The following is a 22,282-nucleotide window of genomic DNA, read 5'->3' as shown; positions in this document are numbered from 1 at the left end:
CTGTGACAGAACGTACGTGAAGGGAGTGTGGAGCAGGACAGGGGGGATGGGGAACGATCAGATGCGAGGGGGGGCGGGACGCAGGGGCCAGTCGGATCTGGGGTTGTGGGATGCGGGGTGGTTAGACCTGAAGAGGCGGGATGTGGGTCAGGGGGTGGTTGGACCCTGAGGTGGAGCAAATCAAGGGGCAAGGGGGAAGGTCGGACCCAGGCAGGGGGCATTTCACAGGGCCGGGGGGGCTGGAGGTGTGGTCGGGGGCACTTGGACGCAGATGGGGTGGGGGGCGAAGTAGACCAGGGAGGGGTGAGACACGCTGGGGAGGGTGTGAGACACAAGAGTTTGTGGGAAGGTGCCGGGGGGCAGGGGTCTGAGAGGCGCTGTCTGTGAGGTCTCTGTGGGGGGAGAGGATGAGCAGGGTGGTCTGAGAGGCGCTGGCTGGGGGATCCCAGCAGGCGGGGCTGAACGGGGGGGTCTGAGACAGACTGGCTGGGGGTGTCTCTGCAGGGGGAAGGAATGAGTGGAGCGGTCTGAGAGGTGCTGCCTGGGAGGTCTCTGCAAGGGGCGGTGATCAGCAGGGGGGGTCTTAGGTCGGGTGTGCTTGATGGCACTAGCAGACCGCATGTGGGAAGGATTATGCAGCCTGAACCCTTTTGTCACCCCAATACCTCTGGGGTTCAAACTGAGATTGGCTCTTTTCCCAGCACTCTGGGCTGCGATTGGGGGTTTCTTGGTTCAGAGCTCCCCATCTTGGCTTTTGGCCAGTTTTAGGTTTGGGCAGCCGCTCTCCACCTATTGGCCCAGATTCAACACCTCTGCCGTCCCCACCTTACACTTTTCAGTTTTTACCATCAGTCCTGCCTCCTTGAGGCAGCCCAGCCCCCTCTTCACCTGGGACACCTGTTCCTCCCAGGTCTGGCTAAAGACACACATGTCATTGTATGCCAGGGCCATGTTCTACATTTCCCTCAGCTTCTCTAGAATCTCCCCAGACCTAGGGATGGGGTAGGCATTGGACACTGTGATGGCTTTAAGGTATCGATGGTCCCCACTAAACCAGATCATCCTGTCTCCCTTGGGGATCCGCCCCACAGGTGAGGCCAATGGGCTGTTGAATGGCTGGATGCCATCTAAAGCCAGCAGGTCCTTGACCTCTTTCTCCAGGTTCTGGGCTGCTTTCCCAGTGACTCTGAACAGGGAACACCTCATGGAGAGATTGGGTCCCACCTCAGGGAAGAGATCCCCCAGGGGGTCTTCCCCCTTCTCCTCCCAATCCTCCCCCTTCCAGGTTCAGGGTTTCCCTCACTCTCCTCCCATCCAGCAGCTCGAAAGGGAAGAACCCTGTGGATTCCTGGGGCATCACCAGCTGCCTCCCGATTCCCCCCAGTTTTACTTCCCGTTGGGGAGCCCATTCCCGGTCAGGAATCCCTTCTTCCGCAGGACTCTGTCCCTGCAGCCTTCCCCAAGGGGGTTTGCAGAGCTGTGGCCAGGAAGTTCCCTCAGCTTCTCCGAAGAGGGATCCCTCGGCAGATCACCCCAATGATTGGGAGGGGCCTGGGGAGAATTGGTAAGAGTGGGGCAGGGCGCTGGCTTCCCTCTCCAGCTCTGGGAAGGGCCTGGAGAGAGGCGGTTGCAGCGGGGGTGGGGGGCTGGGATCCCTCCCCTGCTCTGGGAGGGGAGTGAGGAGTGGCGGTTCGAGTGGGAGCAGGGCGGTGGATTCCATCCCCAGCCCTGGTAGAGGCCTGGGGGGTGGCGGTTCGAGCGGGGGCGGGGAGCTTGCATCCCTTCCCAGCTGTGGTAGAGGCCTGGGAGGTGGCGGTTTGATCGGGGGCAGGTCTCTGGGTTAACTCCCCAACTCTGGAAGGGGCCTGTGGAGTGGTGATTAGAGCAGGGGCAGAGCACCAGCTGTTCTGGGAGGGGCCTGAAGAGTGGCGGTTCGAGCGGGGGCGGGGCACTGGTTTCGCTCCCCACCTCTGGGAGGAGCCTGGGGAGTGGCAGCTCCAGTGGGGGCAGGGCACTGCCTTCCCTCCCCAACTCTGCGAGGGACTGAGGAGCGGCCGTTCCTGTGGGGGCGGGGCGCTGGGTTCCCCTCCGCAGCTATTGGAGGGGCATGGGGAGCGGCGGTTCCTGCGGGGGCGGGGCGCTGGATTCCCCTCCCCAGCTATTAGAGGGACATGGGGAGCGGCGGTTCCTGCGGGGGCGGGGCGCTGGATTCCTCTCCCCAGCTATTAGAGGGGCATGGGGAGCGGCGGTTCCAGCGGGGGCTGGGTGCTGGCTTCTCTCGCCAGCTCTGGGTAGGACCTGTTGATTGGCGGTTCGAGTGGGGGTGGGGCGCTGGCTTCCTTCCCCAGCTCTTGGAGGGGCCTGGGGAGTGGTGGCTCCAGCGGTTGCGGAGAGCTGTCCTCCCTCCCCAGCTCTGCGAGGGGAGTGGGCGTCGGCCGTTGGGGCGGGGGCGGGGCACTGGCTCCCCTCCCCAGCTCTGCCAGGCGACTGAGCAACAGCAGTTCAAGCGGGGGCTGGGTGCTGGGATCCCTCCCAAGCTCTGCGAGGGGTCTGAGGAGCGGCCGTTCCTGCGGGGGTGGTGCGCTGGGTTCCCTTCCCAGCTCTGCGAGAGGACTGGGGAACGGCCATTCCGGCTGGTGCGGGGCACTGCCTTCCCTCCCCACCCCTGCCAAGGTACTGGGGAGCTGCCGTTCCTGCGGGGGCAGAGCGCTGGGTTCCCTCTACAGCTGTGCGAGGGAACTGGGTAGTGGCCGTTCCTGCTGGGGCAGGGTAGTGCCATGCCTCCCCAGCACTACCAGGGGACTGGGGAGCGGCCGTTCCTACAGAGTCGGGGCACTGGGTTCCCTCCCCAGCTCTTCCAGAAGACTGGGGAGCGGCCGTTCCTTGAGGGTCGGGGCGCTGCCTTCCCTCCCCAGCTCTGCGAATGGACTGTGGGGCCACCATTCCAACAGTGGCGGGGCACTGCTTTCCCTCCCCATCTCTGCGAGGGGACTGGCCGTTCCTGCGGGGCTGGTGCGCTGGGTTCCCCTCCCAGCTCTGAGAGGGGACTGGGACGCGGTCTTTCCTGCAGGGGCGGGGCGCTAGGTTCCCTTCCCAGCTCCGCCAGGGTACTGGGGAGTGTACATTCGTGCGGGCGCGGGGCGCTGGCTTCCCTCCCCAGCTCTGGCAGGGGCCTGGGGAGTGGCGGTTTGAGTGGGGGCGGGGCGCTGGCTTCCTTCCCCAGCTCTGGAAGGTGCCTGGGGAGTAGCGGTTCGAGCAGGGTTGGGGCGTTGCCTTCCCTCCCCAGCTCTGGGAAGGGCCTGCAAAGTGACGGTTCCAGTAAGGGCAGGGCACTGGCTTTCCTCCCCAGCTCTGAGAGGGGCCTAGGGAGTGGCGGTTCGAGTCGGGGCAGGGAGCGAGCTCCTTGCTTTGGTCACAGCCTCAGAGCCAGCGTGATCCCCCTCTCCGGTGTGCAGGAGGGCGGGGAGCATCTCTGCCTCCCACTCAGCCCCAGGGGGCTGGTTACAGGTAGCTAGGTATCCTGAGCCCAGCAGCCCCTCCCCCCTGCCAGCCACGTCATTTGCATTTTCACTGACCATTTCCGTCTTACCCAATTGGTTCCCTGGATTTGAATTCAAACCCTCTCCGTTACAGGAGCAGGGCCTGGATCCTGTCCCAAAGAGACACAGTCACCCTCCAACAGGGCCTCCCAGCCAATATCCTGGAGAACCCAAACAACCAGCCAGCCAGACCACTCCTGGGTCTGCATAGGGATCCAGGCCATATGCAGGACGGGGGGCTTCACCCTGGGGACCTTCATCCAAGTCCCACAGCCCCTCAGCATCTGCGGCTGCACCACCACAGCTCTCTCTGTCCCAGGGTCTTGCCACCCCAGGCGTGTTTCCCCACTGACCCTTGGGCAGCCCCCTATGTCTCTCTGCTCCACTATCCCCAGTCCATGGTGCTTCTGCTTCTCCTGCAGCTTTTCCTCAGGCTCTTGCTCTCACAGTCCTCTCGCACTCTCAGGCTCTGCTCCCATCCCATACGTCTTCGATCCCCTGATGGGGAACCCGATCGTGAAAACCATCATCTATTTGGAGACCAGACTCTCGGGGATGTCTGGCTGCTGCTCCAGCTGCTCCCAGATACTTTTGTAGCCCCATCTGGGTCAGGAATCTGCTCCTCAGACGTGTCCTTCTCCTCCCACTCACGATTAACTGTGCCTTGGTGAACTTCCCCGTGCGTAACCCTCTTTGTGTACAGGATCACAATGTCCTTCTCAAGGAGATGGTGATAGGCCATCACCTCACCATTCCCAAGTGGCTCTGGATTGACAAGCCTGTGTGCTCTTGGCTCCCCCATTTATTCCAGGAAGAACCCCTGGTGTGGCAGCCCCTTCTCGTGGTCACCCCCTCTTTGCCAGGGTCGAGCTGCAGACTCCTCCACCCTCACATCATAGCAAAGGAGCTTTCTAGAAAGTTGGAAGAAACTATGAAAGAGGGGAAGAGACATCATGGCTTGGCGTGTCTCCCCCACAAATCAACAGCTGGAAACACATCTGGATGACAAAACTGATTCATAAATCAGAAGATAATAATAATAATACATTCAAACCAAAGTCCCCAAATGGCTAGTACTGGTTTTTCAGCTGAAGATTTTCAGTTTGGGGAATTTTCTTTTCCCAATCAGACCTTGCCAAGGGAATCAGGGAGAAAATGTTTGAGTTGCCTCCTTCAGAACAGCTTAGCCTAGACACTCTAGCTGTGGGTCACTGTCATGGCCTTGCTGAGAACTGGGGTATTTTAATAATTTGGGGAGGTCTCAGGGTGTTTGGAGGAGATTATGAGGCTGTTACGTTTTGAGATAAAAGCTAAGACATACAGGACTAGAGAATTTTATTTTTAGAAATGTGAGATTTAGACATTTTGTTTAAAGCAAGGGGGTTTCTGAGCAGGCTTTTGTTTGCAGGGGAGATGGTTGTTTAGAAAGGAGGAGTGAAGACTAAACACATCCAATGAAGATGAGATTTGAAGCCATGCGTGCAGAGCACAATGGATTAGCAGTCTATTGCCTTAACCACTCAGTCACCTCAGCTGAGATGTCAGGAAATGGACAAGATGAGAAATCTAAGGCCAGCAGAGACAGGGACACTAAGGTGTTTTTAAATACTAAGTGGAAGCAGGGGCTGAATGAGCTCCCCCCTCACACCTAGTGACCAGCTGTGGGAAAGGCTTCAGGAACAGACCGTGTTTGCATAGACACACCTACTCTGCCTAGGTATGCAGCATCATGGGGCTGCTTTCCCAAAATGACCAGTTTTGGCTGGTGGTGGGTTACAAATCACTTTAGGATTGAATGGAATGAAATGTTATTATCCTTCCTGTATGATTGAAGGGCAGCAGAACATACCTAGTCCGTCCTGATGGAGGGGTGGGTGGGTGGATGAGGAATAGCTTTTATTGGACTTTGTAGAAGTGATTGAGGACATCACCCTAAACCAGTGGTCCCTAAACATTTCACACTGTGCCCTCTTAACCATGGCGGTGGACCCTTGGAAGCCGCAGTCAAGAACCGAGGCTGGTAGTGGGGCTATTGCTTGCTGGAGAGAGAGGTGCAGACGGGTAAAGGGGTCAAGGCCAAGCTGGAAGCCAGAGCCCCAGGATAAGGGTGGGGTTGGGGAAGAGCTGGGACAGAGTGAGGCTGAATGGTGCTTCCTCCATGGGGGCTGGCCATGAGGTGCCCCCAAGAATGTTCCTCTGTGTCCCCCTAGGAGTCATGCCCCACATTTTGGGAACCACTGAACCCTACTTGCTAAGCAGGGCTAGTGATGCCAAAGCCCAGGGAAAGGGAGAACAAGTGCAGGGCCCCCAGCACTGGAACCATGTGAAGGGGCTGCAGAAGAGGGGCAGTGGCTGGTGGCACAGGGAGTTAAGGACAAAGAGGGCACAGGAGGGGGCAAGATTAGGGGTGAAGGAGGTGCAAGTGTTGGGCTTGCAGGAGCTAGCAGTAAATGGGGAGTGGGGATCATTCAGGAGCAATGGGGAAATGCCAAAGTACAAGTTTTGCCCAGGGCACCATTTTCCCTAATGCTGGTCTGAGCAAACAATTGGAAATAACCCTTCAGTGAGACCTGAACCATAGTGGAGAAAAGCCCCTTTGTTAAGTGGTTGTGGCTGAGTGCTTAGGGAGCTGGGTTAAAAAACAACAGGCATCTCTCTGTCAAGGTTTGATTCTTGCCTGCTAGGCAAGGTTGGTGTGTGGTGTCTGCATGGCTGTATTTTCAGTGTCTGATAACCCATGGTGCCACAGGGAGCCAAGTCTAGACACATTCAGAGGCTCTTTGCCAGGGTTTCTCAAACTTCCTTTCACTACAACCCCCTTCTGCTGAAAAACACCTTACTACATGGCCCTGGAAAGAGGGACCAAGCCCCTCCACACTGAGCAGAGGCAGAGGAGACAAAGCCTGAGCCCTGCCCCAGTTGGGGGAGGGCGAAAAGCAGAGCTTGAGGGATTCAGCCCTGGGTGGTGGGACTCAGACTTTTGGCTTCAGCCCCAGGCACCAACAAGTCTAATGCCAGCCCTGGCAACCCCATTAAACAGGGTCACATCTCTCATTGGGGTCCTGACATAGTTTGAGAATCACTGCTCTATGCTCAGGGGAGGGAGTTTTCCTGTGGGTGTAGCTGATTCACTTCCCCAAGAGGTGGCAGCTATGTCAGTGGGAGAAGCTATATCGGTGGGTGTGCAAGTTGTGGTGTTTACCACATTTAAGAAGTTTAATAAAACCCCATTTTTAAAACCATCTGTGGTCTGGGAATGGTGAAGGACGTCGATGAAGCAGGATTTGTCCTTCAAAGTCCTGGAGATCACGATTCCATGCACCTGTTGTCATGAGGATATAGCTCAGTGGTAGAGTGTTTGTTTGCAGCTCATGGGGTCCTCACTTCAAACCCCAGTGTTCTTCTATAACTTTCTTTCTTTTTTTAAAAAAAAAAGGAAAACATTTTCATTTCCATTCTCCATTATGTTCAGGAACTCCACTATATGGGGGGCTTGATATGAATGTAAACATTCAACATTTCACTGTCCAAATGCATAAAAACCTAGCGAAGCTGTCCATCAGCTGAAATCAGTTCCAATCCTCTTAGTGTCTAGTTTATGTTTTCATCAATTAAATAAAGGTATCATATGAATGTGCATTTGCAGATCCCTCTTCTCCAGGAGCTATGTTGTGCAGAAGAACAAGAACCACATCCAGTTAGGGTTCAGGATTCTGATGAGCAAAGAGCCAACAAATGTTCTGAGGGCTGGAGAAAAATGCCTTCTAGTGAGCTATTGAACGAGCTCAACCTGTTTAGCTTATCAAAAGAAGATTGAAAGGTGACTTCATTGAAGTGTTGAAGGGCCTTAATGGAGAGAAAAGATTGGGTATGAAAGGGCTCTTTAGTCTAGCAGAGAAAGTCATAACAAGACCCAATGGCTGGAAGGTGAAAAGAGACAAATTCATATTACAAATAAGACACAAATATGCAACAGCGAGGATGATTCACCACAGGAAGAAGCTTCCAAGGAAAGTGGTGGATTTGCCATCTCCTGATGTCATTTAATGAAAACTAGATGCCTTTGTGGAATGTGTTTGCCCCAAAAGTAGCTATTGTGTCATACAGGAGGCCTGCGCTATGCAGGGGGTCAGATTAGATGCTCTAATGGTCTCTTCTGGCCATAAAGTTGACTAATTTCTGAAAAACTGAGTGTAGTGCTGGGAGAAGCGTCTGATGTATTACTGTCTAGCCGGCTTGCTTCCTAGAACGAATGCTCCTTGAGTGGGGTGATCCACAGGGAGTAGCTCAAACCTCCAAAGTGCCTGGCCAGGGGCAGGACATTATCACAGCAAGGGAGGGGTGTGGCAGTGACATCACAAAGGCCTTTTGCAGGACCTCACACTATTGGTCAAAGGTGGTGGGGAGGTGGTGACCTCACAGAAAGATGCAACATCAGCCAGGTAGGACAGGGGCGAAGGGCCAGGGAAACCTCAGAGACCTCTGCGGCTTTGCTTCAGCAAGTCTCCTTCTCCAGGTCTCTCTTTGAGGACTGAGAGAGTATTCAGGTTCATGGACGTGAGCGCCAGGAGGAACCTCTTTTGAGTTTTCTCCTTCCCTTTTTGTGATTTTACTAGAAAATAGATGTCCCTGTTTAGAAGGTAAGAGCCTCCTCGAGGTTTGAAACCTGTTCAGTCTGATCTCTCTGTTGATAGTTGAAATCTAGGCATGGAAAATACACGTTTAAGGATGCAGAATTTTATTCTGCACCTGGGATTTTGTCCTTTAGAATCACTGGGACATTAGGGTTTGTCCTTTTTGTTTCACCTTTTCCTCCATCCCTCCCTCCCTCCTTTCTCTTTGTCTCTTTCTTCTTTTGTCCTTTCACCTGTTCCCCTCCCAACACCAGGAGCGGTGTGTGTGTGTGTGTGTGTTGCGGGGGAGTGCTCAGCAGCACACACTGTGGGAGGTCCACCCAGAAATGTGGAGCTGAAATAGTGCTCGGGCAGTGATCCCCACTGGTGACTTGGGCCATCCTTTGGGCTCTCTGGTGAAAACCCTCGGCCTCCTGTTCTCAGTCTCTACCCTGATTGGCTGAGCAGGGGGTTATTGACAGGGAGGAGACTCAGGTCCTTGTTGCTCTCTTTGAAGACCAAGGAAATAAGTCAGAACCAGTTATATGTTTGATGAATTCTGCTGCTTCAGTGCATTAATAGTCTCTGAATAGTTCATGATTCTCTCTAACATTGCAGTTCTCCTACAATACTTGCTGAATGATTACTGTGCAGTGCTGGTCTGCAGATCATTTGAGAACACTTTACTAAAGTCAGTCAATGTTTGAAATTCAAGATCTGATGGTTAGTTTGAAAATCAGGGCTCTTGGGTCTTATTCCCAACTCTGCCACTGGCTGGCTGTGTGACCTAAGACAAGTCAATTCTCCTTTCTCAGCCTTAGCTTCTCCCTCTTTCAAGTACGGATAATAACGATCCGCTTCTACCTACCTCTTGGTGGGTGGAGGATGGGGATCCATTGGAGAGTGTCACTAGGGGTAGTGCACAATATGAGGTGTCCTATTACCTTTGCTCAGAGCAAATTATGACATAATAGACTAGCTGAAATAGTCTGTTTTATTTGTATTTTTTTTTATTTTGAAATTGTTAAGAGCAGCAACTACTTAGCTCAGAGTGAAGCATCTTATCTCATGTTTGTAATCTAAGTGTCTCCTCTTTGTGTGCAATGAGGCAATTTAACACACTCTGACAAACAGGAGATGCTTTTGTTTTGCAACAAAATATTTTTGCAAAGAAATTTCATCCCATTTATTTTGATTTCGAGAAAGAAAGTGGTTTAGTCTGAATGGAATTTTCTGATAGAAATGGTTTCAATTAAATTTCTCCACCATCTCAATTCCTGAGCTCTATCCCTGCCTCTGGGGAATGGAGGTTTCCTGGTTGTTAGAACAGGAGTCAGGACCGGTGGCTTCTCTTTCTGGCTCTGCCACCGCCTTGCTGTGTAGGCCCTTGGGTAGGTCACTTCCCTTCTATGGACCTCAGGCTCCTCCCCATCTGTCCAATGGGAACAGGGACAGTTCTCGAACTTTGGGCAGTCCTTAGCTTGGGTGATATAAGGGGCGTTCAAACCCTCTGTGAAGGAGAAAGGGGAGTTTCCCGGTGTTTAGCACCAAGGAATTCTGAAGTTTGCTAAAATGTCTAGTCTGTGGAAACAAGAAATGGTTGGGGCAAAACTTTTTAACCACTGCCTTTTTTAAAGCCCATTCATGGATGTGTGTCCCTATCTCTCAGGTACCTGGGGTTCTTTGCCAGGAGGAGAGAAGAGGTTCCTGCCTCTGTTTTTGTGGCCTTAACAAACCAGGTGTTGTGCTCCAGTTCTCGTCTGAGATCCCTGAAGAAGAACATCTTCCCACCCTTCAACAAGACAGGACCTATCTTTAAAAGGGAACAAAGAGAACTCTGAGACTTACTAGCTCGCCTCACTTCCATAGCTGGAGAGATACTGGAGTACATTCTTAAACTATCAGTTTGTCAGCAGCACCAACAGGATAGTTTGGTTCTTAGGACTAGTGAGCATGGATTTGTCAAGAACAAATCATTCCAAACCAATCCTCTTTCCTTCTTCAGCAGGGTTCCGGGCCTAGTGAAGGTGGGTAGACAGTAGATGGGATCTAGCTCGGTGTTACTAAGGCTTTTGACACAGTCCCGTAGGACAGTCTCACAAGCAAACCAGGGAAATGTGGTCTAGATGCAATCAGTGTGATGTGGGTGCAGAGCTGGTTGAAAGCCCAGACTCCAAGAGCCCTTCTCCATATCTGGCTGTCCAACAGAGAGGATGTACCTGTTGGGTCTGGCAGGGATCAGTCCGGGGTCTGGTACTATTCAATATTTTCATTACTGATTTGGAAAATGGAGTGGAGAGCATGCTTCTAAAATTTGCAAATGACACCAAGCACTTTGGATCACAGGACTGGAATTCAAAATGCCCTTAACAAACTGGAGAATTGGTCTTCTTGAGCCAAACTCCATGGCTGGGCCCCTCTCTCTAGACTGGGATGAAGTGCAACCCCAGAGCCAAACACTCCTCCTCCTGGGCAGTGCGCTCCGTCCTTGAATGGTCAGATGCTGATTAGCACTGTCAGAGCAGCTTTGTCTGGGAGATTCCCAGAACTTTTCAATAGCGGGAAAGAATGAAATCCCATCAATGGAACTCAGGAGTCCTGACTCCCAGTCCCCTGGTCCAGTGTCTCCAGCGGAGCACACTCCCTCTCATAGGCAGGGGGAGCAGCCATGAGGGCCTGCTTGTAATTGCCAGCTGTGGGAGGGAGTGTGCAGCAGTGGTTAGCAAAGGGGCCTGGAAAGAAGGACTGCTGGGTCCCATCTATACTTCTGACACTTGGTGTGACCCTGAGTCAGTAGCTTCCCCTCCCCAGGTTTGTTTCTCATCAGTAGGGTTGGGGTTGCAGTTCTGACAGCCCAGGGGGGTTGGGAGGCTCCAGGAAGGTGTGTAAAGTGCTGGGATTTCAGGATCCCGGAGGCGCTGTCACCCCTGCACTAGGGTGATGTTCTGCACCCCCTGCTGCTGGCCAAGTTTCTCCTTTCCCTGGCAATAAGACAGACTCTTGTTTTCACAGCCAGCTGATCGCCCAGTGTCATCACCCTGCCTGCTGGCTGGGCAGGGTAACTCCTCAGGTCACCACCCTCCTCTCCAGCCTGTCTTGGGCTTGGAGAGTGAGGAGCAGGGCGAGGGATGACATTGAACATCCCCCATCCATCGCTTCATCACCAGAGCAAGTGAGTGGCATTAGGGCTCCATGGTGGAATCCCCTGTCTGTCTGGGGAGAGGCAGAAAGAGGGGGAGAGAATCTCTCCCAAAGGACATTAGTTTTGCAAACAGCCCCCAGAAGCCCCTCACTCTCAGACTGGGGAGGGGCTTCTCCAGAGCCGTCTCCAGCGTGTTTGGCAAGGTCCCAGCAATGGGGCTCAAAGCCCTTCCCTTGTGGGAGACTGTTCCCCAGGCTGAGAGTCTCTGAGCTGGACCGGACCCGGGGAGCTGCTGAGCATATAAATCAATGGGAAACGAAGGGGCCCTGGCCTTGCTATGTCTAGGGATTTTGAAGTGGGGAATGGTTTCCCAGGAGAAGTCTGAACTCCTGAGTTCTGTTCCTTCTCTAGCCTGGGTGGGGAATGGGTGGGAGGAAGTGTGAGTGTGTCCTGGGCTGGCAGGAGGGAGCTGCTTGTCCAAAGTGACCAGTGGTCTTTGTGACTGACCCCAGTGCTCGAAAAGGACGAGACTCCCCGGTTCTTGCAGCCCCAGGGATGACGAGGGGGAAGGTTGAGGGGGAGCAGATCATGCAATGAACTCCTGCCAGTGTGTGTAGCTTGCACTCCCTGCTCCCCCGTGGGGGGAGGAGGAGCTGCTCTGGCTGGGGCAGGGATGGGGAGAGACCAAACAAGTTGGTTAGTGAGAGGCTGCCTTGACTCCAGACTCACATCTGCTCCCCGCTCGGTTCCAGGATGGTCAGGCTCCTGAGGATGTTCAGGAAGAAGGCTCTGCAGGCGGCTCCAGAGCCTGTGGAAAGCAGCTGCCATCTTCCCCGGGAGCCGATCGGCCCAACCGTCCCCAATGGCGGGGAAGGAGCTCGCGGCCGGGCCAGGAGGTGGAAGTGCCCAGCCTTCTGGAAGAGGAAACCTGCTCCCGGTGCAGGTGCCAAGGTGGGAGAGGCACCGTCAAGGCCAAAATGGAGCTGGGCCAGGATGCAGCTGGGCAAGCAGGACCCAGCCCTGGTGCAGAACTGGGCAGGGTGGTTCCGAGGCTTGTTGTGTGGGCAGCAGCAGCCCCAGGAGCCCAGCCCCGATTTCCAGCAGGAGGCATCGCCCTGCCCGGTCAGTGGGGACCTTCCAGCCTTCCCAGGGCAGGAGGTGGAGGATCCCTCTCCCAGCCCCAGCAGCTCGGCCCGCTTCCTGTGGGACAACAGCAGCACCTGGAACTTGGACAGCAGCGAGGCCGACAGACGCTTCTGCTTTATTCCAGGTGAGGAGCCTGGCTGGGCTCGGAGGGGTAAGGAAGGAGCTGTGAACACTCCGGGCCCAGGCCCTCGAGCAGTGCTATGGGGGTGGGTCCCCAGCTCAGGTGTCTGGCCTGAGCCACTGAACCCCACTGACACCAGATGCTGCCACTTTATTCCTTGATGCCCCATTGGGTTGGGGGGGAGTGTGGGAGGCACCTCCCAGGGAGTCCAGGATTGTGGGTGGAGGGGTCTCTTTGCTATGGACTCCTGAAGGACTTGGGGGCTGATGACACTGAGGCTACTTGGAATCAAATACATTTGAGATACAAGTACATAGCTCATATTCATACTTCAAATACAAAAATGGAACGCACAGCCAGCAAAATTATAACCAGCAAATCATAACCTTGTCATAGACACCTCAGACGACAACCTTTGCACAATATTTGCTGCACATATATAACAGTGATGGCAACAATGATCCCTACGGTCCCAGTTCATATTAATAACGTCACAGAAGGCTATAGAGAAGTGGGAGAGAGGTGTCTTCCAGCCGACGTATCTCATCCATTTCCCCCTTGCCGCTTGGGCCGAGGTGGGAAGGGAGCGAAACATCCGCGGCTGAAGATTTTGCGCTCGACCTTGAAGATTAAGCCCAACCCCCCGGCATGGCTAGGTCAGGGTTGTCCTGGGCTCTGGGGGCAGAGGGCTGAGCTGGGAGAAGGGGCAGATGAGGGGATTTTGTCTCTGATAGATAAGGGCTTTGTCAGGAGAAAGCTGTAGGTCACATGCTGGGGGTGTCAGTGAGATTTGAGCTGGGGTAGCAGCAGCAGGGAAGCAGTGTGCGTGTGTGTGTGGGGGATTCACTTGGTAAAAATGAAACTCCCAAGCCGCTCTCTTTCCTGGAGCAAAAGCCTCTCATTTATCTCCTCAACTCCCTTCCATGAAAATCTCCACCCCTCCCCTGGTGCTGAGAGACCCTCTTTACTCCCATGGAGATTTGTAATTGTTCTAACTCTTCCTTTGCCTTGTCCAAATTGTTTTCCCAGAAAAATGATCAAGGACATTTCAAATGAGAAAAACAAACGAAACCAGAGAAACTCCCACCACACACAGTTTGGGTCTGAATTTTTCTACTGAAATTTGGAGATAATAAAACTCCTTCCTCTGTTGGCCAGAAACCAAAGCTAGACCTCCCCTGCTGTAGCTGTGACTTCTGCTACCAAACCACCAATGCGCTGTCTCCTCTTGTGAGACATTTCTCTGCACAATACTGTTGCTAATCCAGTTATTGACTCCAGGAAACATTTTCCTTAGCCTGGTTCCGTGTGTCACTGGTTTCTATAGCAAAGGTCAGTCCCTAGCCCTGTGGTCCGGACATCCTCATTCGCATCAGGCTTCAAGTTGAGAATAATTTCCTATTCCAGCTCTGTGGGAGGGGAGACTTTTAAACGCGCTCTCTGTGCGACTGCACATGGCTAAGCAAAGAGAACAAACCCAAATCCCCCCTGTGCTTTGGGAGCCAGGTTTGCGGTGGGAATTCTGTAGTTCAGATGACTTCAGACCTGGTCATTGTGATTCTTTATCAGTTTCTCTGGCATTGGGGCACCTTTACACTTCAGCTCTGATGGCTGAGTGGTTAAGGTGTTGGAGTTGAAATCCAATAGAGTTTCTCTGCGCAGGTTCAAATCCTGCTTACAGCGAGGTCTGTGTTTTAGCCAGTATCTTATCCGAGAATTCCCTGTGTACAACCCCCTGAGACACTCTCAAGTCTCTCCCCACCCCAAGTAAATCCTCTTCTGCTCCTTTCATAGAGATGCCTGGGACACCACCTCCCCCTGTGTCCCTGAGGTGTCAGGCAAACTCTCAGTGCCTGTAGCCTCTGCCACTCACCTAGTGCCCCATAGATCAGCCATAACCCTGGTTCTGCTCCTCTCTCTAGTGTGTGAAAGGAGCCAAGTCAGTGACTCCATGGGATTTGCCCCGGACCCCTCTAGGGCCGGCCCTGAAGGGAAGCACTGACTATCACAGTGACAATACAACTGACCAGCATTGTCGGGGAGGGTGAGGGAGATCCGCACTCATCAGGTCTCTTCTCTCCCCCAAGGTGAGCCAGGCACTGCTCTCTCCTGACTCTCAATCTAGCAGCTGGACTCTAAGGAGCCATTTCCCCACAGCAAGTGCATTGAGTGCCCCTGTGGTGCTGGGGGGGGGCCTGGCGCTGCTGCTGGCTCCTGGGCTGGCAGGGGGGTTGATGTCTGCACAGACTCTCAGCTGCCAGGACGGAGGGGACACTTGAGACCTTACCAGACTGTCTCATTGAAGACGGGGGGTTGAAAGACCTATACAGACGCTCTCCAGAGCACGGAGCAACATCCGCCCATGCAGCCAGGCAATGAGCATTTCTCACAGCCTGGAGCCAAGGGTGAGGTGGCAGCTACTGTTCCAGCTCCTGGGGGACAGGCCCTGTCAGCTAACAGACACTTCTTACTCACCACAGCTAAGGGCGGCGGGTTCCTCCAGTGGGGATGTGAAGCAGCCATTCTTTTCCTGTCCTTTTTGTGTGCGACTGCTGACAAAAACATCCCAGATAGAGAAGCAACAGGCCAAAATACTGTCATGCAACTGCCAAAGTAGCTCAGTTGGGAGAGCATTAGACTGAAGATGTAAAGGTCCCTGGCTCAATCCTGGGCTTTGGCAGGCCCTGTCATTATGCTTTGTGCAGAGATGGCTTGCCCTCTGGGAGCACAGCAGTGCCTCCACCCAAAGTGAGTTCCTGACCTTGGGATCTGCAGTAGGAAAACACAGAAGGTGCTTACTTGCCCCTAGTTGGCCCATCTGACCTTTAATGATGAGAGCTGTCTTTCCCAACATGGTGGGAAGAAAGTGAGGCAGGGCAGCCTCAGGAATGGTGCCAGAGGGCTGCTAAGCAGGGGTTGGGGATGAAAACTCTTCTGTGCAGCTGAGCAAGAGCAGTACCAAGGAAGGGGCATCTGTAAAAGTAACCCCACACACCTCCCCTCCTCTGGGCAGCTGGTGCTGACAGCTCCAAGGAAAGGCTTAAAAGCCACAGAGCAACTGAGGGCAGGACCATATCTAGGTGTGGCCTTCAGACAGGCACAAAAACACCCAGCCAGGCTGCTCCCTGCCATGCCAAACACCCACTGGAGGTCACCAGCATGCAGAGCGGCTGCTGATGCTCTGTAGCCAACATCAGAAGATAGAAGGAAAGCAGGGCCCAGGGCCAGCCCCCATGGTGGGGCCTCTGACTGGTCCCACTCAAGGTATTCACTTTTGCTGTGGGCCAGGAGATTTTACCCCAAGAGGCTTTTCCCAAGCTGGCAAGAAGCAGAGAAACACCCAGGCTCCCAAGATGCTATGTAGAAAGTACCCTCCAGCACAGGGACAGGTGCACACGCTAGCCCAGGCTGCCGCCCACTTTCTTTGGTAAGTCAGGAAGGGCAAAGGCTAGACTGGAAGCACCTGGGGCTCCTGCCGCAGCCTTTGTGACACCCAACCCCCAACTCCTTCCTAGGCTCTAGCTGAAGCCAGAGCATTGGCCTGAGCAGCCAAGAAGAGGTTCCAGCCCTGACGGGAGCAGGACGTTCAGCACAATAGTAAAACTGCAGAAACACAACCACCTAGAAACTCAAACCCTCAATCTTCTGATCCACACTCAGACGCCTTATCCGTTAGGCCACATGGTAACATAAGGAAAGACCCTCCAAGCACTTCTTTGGAAATGGCAGACACTGTGTTTCTCAGGTCATCTACTGAGGGGGGCTGAGACTCTCTGGGCACAAGAAGTCGAGTTCCCAGCAACACGTGAGACTTAATTCTATGGAGCCAGGTGCAGGGCTTTGGAAGGGAGGCTCAGGCATGAGCGATTGGGGTGCAGCGGATGGACTGGCTGCCTAGGTGTGGAGATTTAGTCACACTGAGGCACAGAAGGGAGGAGGAGGAGTAATCCTGCTGACAGTCAGCGGCTGTGCAGAAAAAGAGGAGGGGTTCTGGGGACAATTTTTGCCTCTCTTTTGCCTATCTGCTCGCTCTTGTGGTGAACGGGGAAAATGATCTCAACTAGCTCAGTTGGTAGCACATCAAGCTCTTACTTTGAGGATCCAGGGTTCAAGCCCCTGTCTGGGCACCCAGTTTTAAATTGTCTTGTGTGCCAGGAGCCAAATGATTCCTGGTGCTTCTCTGCCAGCCACATGCAGATTCCCAGAATCCATGGCCATTTCCTGGAAAGGTTCCTTTCCTCAGGAATCAGGAGGGAGACAACATCCACATTACCAGAGGACCTGCTGAATACAGCCTGACTGCCACCCTCACAGTGACTGGCAGGCCGTTCCCTGCAGCTTGCCGTCCCAGGCATGCACTTGCTGTGCTGGTGTCTGGAGCTGTCCCTGTCCCTGACCCAGGGCAGAGGACATTGGAAGCTGAACATCCAGAGCTTGCAAGATAAAGGAGCAGGGGGGTGAGGCCTGGCGGTGTTGGCAGAACAGGAAAGCAGCAGAGGGTTCTATGGCAACCAGAGGGATTGATGGAAGTCGGTGAGGGAGGAGTTGGCGGCTTTGTTCCAGCGGTCAGGCAAACACCGCAATATCAAAGAAACCAATGGTGCCAAGTCCTGAAGGGTTGCCTGTGGGATTTCCACAAGAGCATCCAGGCTGGGGAGCCAGTGATCCTGTGACTGTACAACCGGATCAAGTGACAGCTGCCCGAGTTCCATGAGATGAGGCTGCAGCTGGCCGATATGAGCGGGAGCACCGAGTGAAGGGAGGGGCGTCCTCCCCTGACATTTTTGCAGCCTGCAGGGAATGGAGACCAAGCAGGGGGATGTGGGGACTCAGGGCAGGACCCGCGGATCCCATAGTGCAGGACAACAGTCTCTGGAGGAGGAGAGAGAGTCCTGCGAGAGGAAGCCACTGGTGGGAAGCAATAAGTGCAGAGTGCAAACCAGTCAGCCGAGAAACCCAGGGGTCTAGAAAACAAAATGGGAGCAGGTTCTATGGTGTAATGGGCAGCACTCAAGACTTTGAATCCTGGAATCTGAGTTCAAATCTCAGTGGGACTTCCTACAGGTATTGTAGTTTGCTGCAGTCTTGGAGCTCAATGTGTATAGTTACTTTCTACCTGGGTAAACTTCAGCAAGGTTTTTTTCTCCTCCTCATGGGTCACTGATGCCTACTGGAGATAGGTCTTTGGTCCAGCTGGCCGCTATAGGGTGGGGTCCTAGAACTTAACAGTCTGGCTAGAGATTCCTGCGGGTTGACTTGATATTTTGGTTTCTTGCTGCTTCATCTGATGTCCACAACTTTGGTCCCTGTAGCTGCAGCTCTTCCTCTTGCCCACATGGCATTTAAAGGAAGGAGTGCCAGGGCCAGGCTTCCCAGGCTGGAGCCCAGCACACCTCTCCTCCTCTGGGCACCTAGAGCAGAGGCTATTGGCGCTGACAGCTCCAAGGGAAGGCTTAAAAGCCACACAACAACCGAGGACAGGGCAAGAGGAGGGCAGGACCATGCCTATGTGTGGCCTTCAGACAGGCACAAAAACACTCAGCCAGCCTGCTCCCTGCCATGCCAAACACCCACTGAAGGCCACCCACAGACCAGCATGTGAGGCAGCTGCTGATGCTCTGTGGCTGTTATCGAAGAGGGTAGGAAAGCAGGGCCAGCCCCCCTGGTGGGCCTCTTACCATTCCCACTCAAGGTGCTCACTTTTGCCATGGGGCAGGAGATTTTACCCCAAGAGGCTTTTCTCCAGCTGGCGAGAAGCAGAGAAACACCCAGGCTCCATGTAGCAAACCACCTCAAACACAGAGACTGGCGCACATTTGGAAGAGGGAAACTGCTCTACACACTAGCCCTGGGCAGCCGCCCATTTTCTTTGGAAAGTCAGGAAGGGCAAAGGCTACACTGGAAGCACCTGGGGCTCCTGCCCCAGCCTTTGTGATGCCCATTCCCCACAACTCCTTCCCAGGGCTCTAGCTGAAGCCAGAGCATTGGCCTGAGGAGACAAGAAGAGGTTTCAGCCCTGAAGGGAGCAGGACTTTTAGCCCAAAGGTAAAGCTGCACAAGCACAACCACGAAGGGACTCAAACTCTCAATCCCCTGATCCGAAATCAGATGCCTTATCCATTAGGCCACGGGGTCACATAAAAAAAGGCACTCCAGGCACTTCTTTGGAAAAGGCAAACACTGATGCATCCAACGAAGTGGGGATTCACTCACGAAAGCTCATGCTCCAATATGTCTGTTAGTCTATAAAGTGCCACACGACTCTTTGCTGCTTTTGCAGACGCTGTGTTTCTCAGGTCAGCTACTGAGGGGGGCCGAGACTCTCTGAGCACAAGAAGTCGAGTTCCCAGTGAGATGTGAGACTTAATTCTCTGGAGCCGGGTGCAGGGCTTTGGCAGGGAGGCTCAGGCATGGGGGACTGTGGTGCAGCAGATGCACCAGCTGTCTAGCTGCGGAGATTTAATCTTACTGAGGAGGAGGAGGAGGAATCTTGCTGATAGGGAGTGTCCAGGACCGGTGCAACCACTAGGCGAACTAGTCAGCTGCCTAGGGTGCCAAGTGGTTGGGGGAACCAAAAGCCACACTCAGATGAGGCAGTGGAGAGGAGGTAAGCTGGGGAGGGGGCTTGGGGGTGTGCGGGGAGAGGGCTTCCCGCAGCAAGTAACAAGGGCGGGGGTGTGCAGAGGAACCGCTTCCTGTCCCAGCTCACCTCTGCTCTGTTTTCTCCCCTGAGCACGCTGCCCCCGCTCTAATTCTCCTCCCCTCCTATGATTGTCGCACTAAACAGCTGATTGGCACCACAAGCCTGGGAGGCAGGAGAAGTGGAGCAGTGCCGGCGTGCTCAGGGGAGAAGGCAGAGCAGTGGGGAGCTGGGGCTGGGAGATGCTGCAGGAGGGGCTGCCTGGCTTTTCCCCATGGCCCCTGCCCCTGCTCCGCCCCAGTCCCGCCCTCCTGCCCCTGCACTCACTGCATGGTAAATAGAGTGACCCAGCCCCAGCCTGGTCCACTCCCCTGGTTCCCAGCCATGCCGCCATCAAGTGCTGTGGGGTGGTTCCCCCCTCCCCCCAAACTTGGGAGCCATGGGAGTTCTATGGCCCTGGGTCTCTCATCCCTCCATCCCTCCCCTGCCCCCAATATCCCTCCTGGGCTCTGTGGGGCTGGGTCTCTCTCTCTGCCCCTGTGCTCCCCCCTGCACAGCATGTCCTGGGAGAGACTCAGTTTCCCTGGACCAACATTTCACCACTCCACACATGTCTCTTCTGTTCCCCACCTCCCTCCACCCCACCTCATTTTCCCTGCACTCCAGGCTGGGTCTCTGCCAACCTCCTCTCCTCTCCTCCTGACCCCAATATCTCCTGCCCCTATGGGTCTATAGGGCTGGGTCTCTCCCTCCCTTCATCCCCTCTCCCAATATCTCCCTGCCCCTATGGGTCTATAAGGCTGGGTCTCTCCGTCCCCCATTCTCCCCTCATCCCCTCCCCCAATATCTCCCTGCCCCAGGCTGTGACGTGCTATGATGTGTGCTGGGGCTGTGACGTACTGGGGCCAGGGCTGGGTTTTTGCCACCCCAAGCGGCGGGGAAAAAAAAACAACCCACGATCGCAATCGGCGGCTGCTCCATTGCGCTGCCTTATTCTTCGGTGGCAATTTGATGGCAGCTCCTTCCCTCCGAGAGGGACCGAGCGACCTGCTGCCGAATTGCTGCCAAAGAGCCCGACGTGCCGCCCCTTCCCCTTGGCCGCCCCAAGCACCTGCTTGCTGAGCTGGTGCCTGGAGCCGGCCTGGCTGGGGCTGTGACGTGCTGTGACCTGCTCACTCCCCAAGGGCAACTCACTCCCTTGAAACCAGCAAGAGAGAAGGTGTCACGTGTCCGTGGGCGGGGTTATGCAGATGAGCAGTGTCTGGCGGCAGTACTGGGAGCAGCGAGATGAACCGAAGGAGCCGGGCAGAGAGAATTCTCTGTGTGTGGACAGAATCCGGTGTGGGGAGTTCGTGTGGGGAGTGCCTGCACCGGAGTCACTTCGGGGCAGTGATTGCCACTGAGCTACGTAGTGACAAAAGGTGTGTGAATGTGGTGTGGTGCCTGGCTGGGAGCAGCTTGTGGTGATCAGAAAAGGGGTGGGAGCAAGAGGTCCTGTTCTAGCAGGGGGTATTTAGCCTGAGAGGGTGCTTTGTGGGTGCAAGTAGGTTTGGGGGCTTTTTGCAATGACAAGGGGTGTCTGCAGCTAGAACCCTCCTAACCCCACTAGTTTTCTCTGTGTTGGAGGGGGGCAGATTCTGTGATGTCACATTCCCTGGGGGAGGAGTTTGAATCATAAGTCCAGAGTGGGAGAACAACTCCCCCGACTCCTGCTCAGTCTCCACTAGGGGGCTGGGCTGGGCTCTCGAGGGAGGGAAGCAAAGGGAAAAACAGTCTCCCCTATGGAACCCAGGAGTCCTGGATCCCAATCCCCCTGCTCTAGACCCCTTCCACTTCCAGAGCCAATGATAGAACCCAGGGGTCCTGGTGTCCAGCCCCTCCCTGCTCTGACCACTAAACCCCACTGCCCTCCCAGGGTGGTGCAGGGGTCACTGGGTCTGTGTCCCAGCTCTGCTAAGGGCCTTGATTGATTTTCCCAAAGTGCTTCCTTCTGAATCTAGCCGACGAAGTGGGAATTCACGCACGAAAGCTCATGCTCCAATACGTCTGTTGGTCTATAAGGTGCCACAGGACTCTTTGCTGCTTTTAAAGATCCAGCACATCTGCCCTCTCTCCCCGGTCACTGCCCACCGTCGTGTGGGGGCACCAGCACTGTGCCGAGTAGTGATGGACAATTGTCCAAGCTGGCCCAGGGGAGACGTGTGTATCCCTGCTGCCTTCTGCTGAGCCCTGCTCTGTGTGTGTGTGCATCTGTGACACTGTATCAGTGTGTTGCTAGGCTAACCAGTAGGAAATGGCTTTGCAGGATTTTGTATTCTGCAGCAAGTGACACACACACACACACACAAAGGGACTCACACAATCCCAAAAATTCTCACATACAACACACCCAGAGGGACATTTTAGTCCAACCCCCAGAGAAACATTCACACCCCCAGCCACACTCACAATAACCCCTCAAACACACCATAACATTCACAGTTGTGCTCAGAGACACAACTGCACGCAGTTCACTCCCACTGCTCCAAATACAAGGACCTCCTGCCCCACACAGCATGTGCCAAGGCCTGTTGAACTCACTGCCACGAGACAGCTACCAATGAGAATGACCCCCTCGTGCTCGATCATCTGCTTGGCCCCCCACTCCCTCTCGGGGCACGCTGTGTGGCATGGCTGGGGCCGGGTCACTCCACTTCCTGCAGGAAGTAGCCAACCCCCTGTCACCCACAGAGGCCTGGGACCAGCCCCCCTCTGCTTCCTCACACACAGGCCTGGGGCCTCAGCCTGCTCTGCTCCCCTGGCTCCCAAGTTTGGGGAGAGAGGGGAACTGCCCCACAGCACTCGCCGGCAGCATGGCTGGGAGCCAGAGGAGTGCACCATGCAGTGAGTACAGGGGCGGGGGGGCAGGGCTGGGGCGGAGCAGGGGCGGGGGCCATGGCAAAGAGCTAGGCAGCCCCCCCTGCATGCAGCTCCCCAACCCAGCTCACCTCCCCCTACCCTTCTCCTCTGAGCACGCTGGTGCCCGCTCCACTTCTCCCGCCTCCCAGACTTGCGGTGCTAATCAGCTGTTTAGTGCGGCAA

General features: G+C 54.8%; 2 non-coding genes across 2 annotated transcripts; both read left to right on the top strand.

Annotated features, from left to right (window-relative positions):
* Nucleotides 1-14,162: 14,162 nt before the first annotated feature.
* TRNAS-UGA (transfer RNA serine (anticodon UGA)) lies at nucleotides 14,163-14,244 on the top strand. Its single transcript has one exon. It is a non-coding gene; the product is annotated as a tRNA-Ser (tRNA).
* A 924-nt stretch (nucleotides 14,245-15,168) lies between these two features.
* Nucleotides 15,169-15,241, top strand: TRNAF-GAA (transfer RNA phenylalanine (anticodon GAA)). The gene has a single exon. It is a non-coding gene; the product is annotated as a tRNA-Phe (tRNA).
* Nucleotides 15,242-22,282: the final 7,041 nt, after the last annotated feature.

This window comes from Gopherus flavomarginatus, chromosome 16 (genome assembly GCF_025201925.1).
Source record: "Gopherus flavomarginatus isolate rGopFla2 chromosome 16, rGopFla2.mat.asm, whole genome shotgun sequence".
NCBI classification, from domain to species: domain Eukaryota; kingdom Metazoa; phylum Chordata; order Testudines; family Testudinidae; genus Gopherus; species Gopherus flavomarginatus.
Note: the sequence above shows the minus strand (reverse complement) of the source record. Positions and strands in the feature narration are given on the sequence as shown.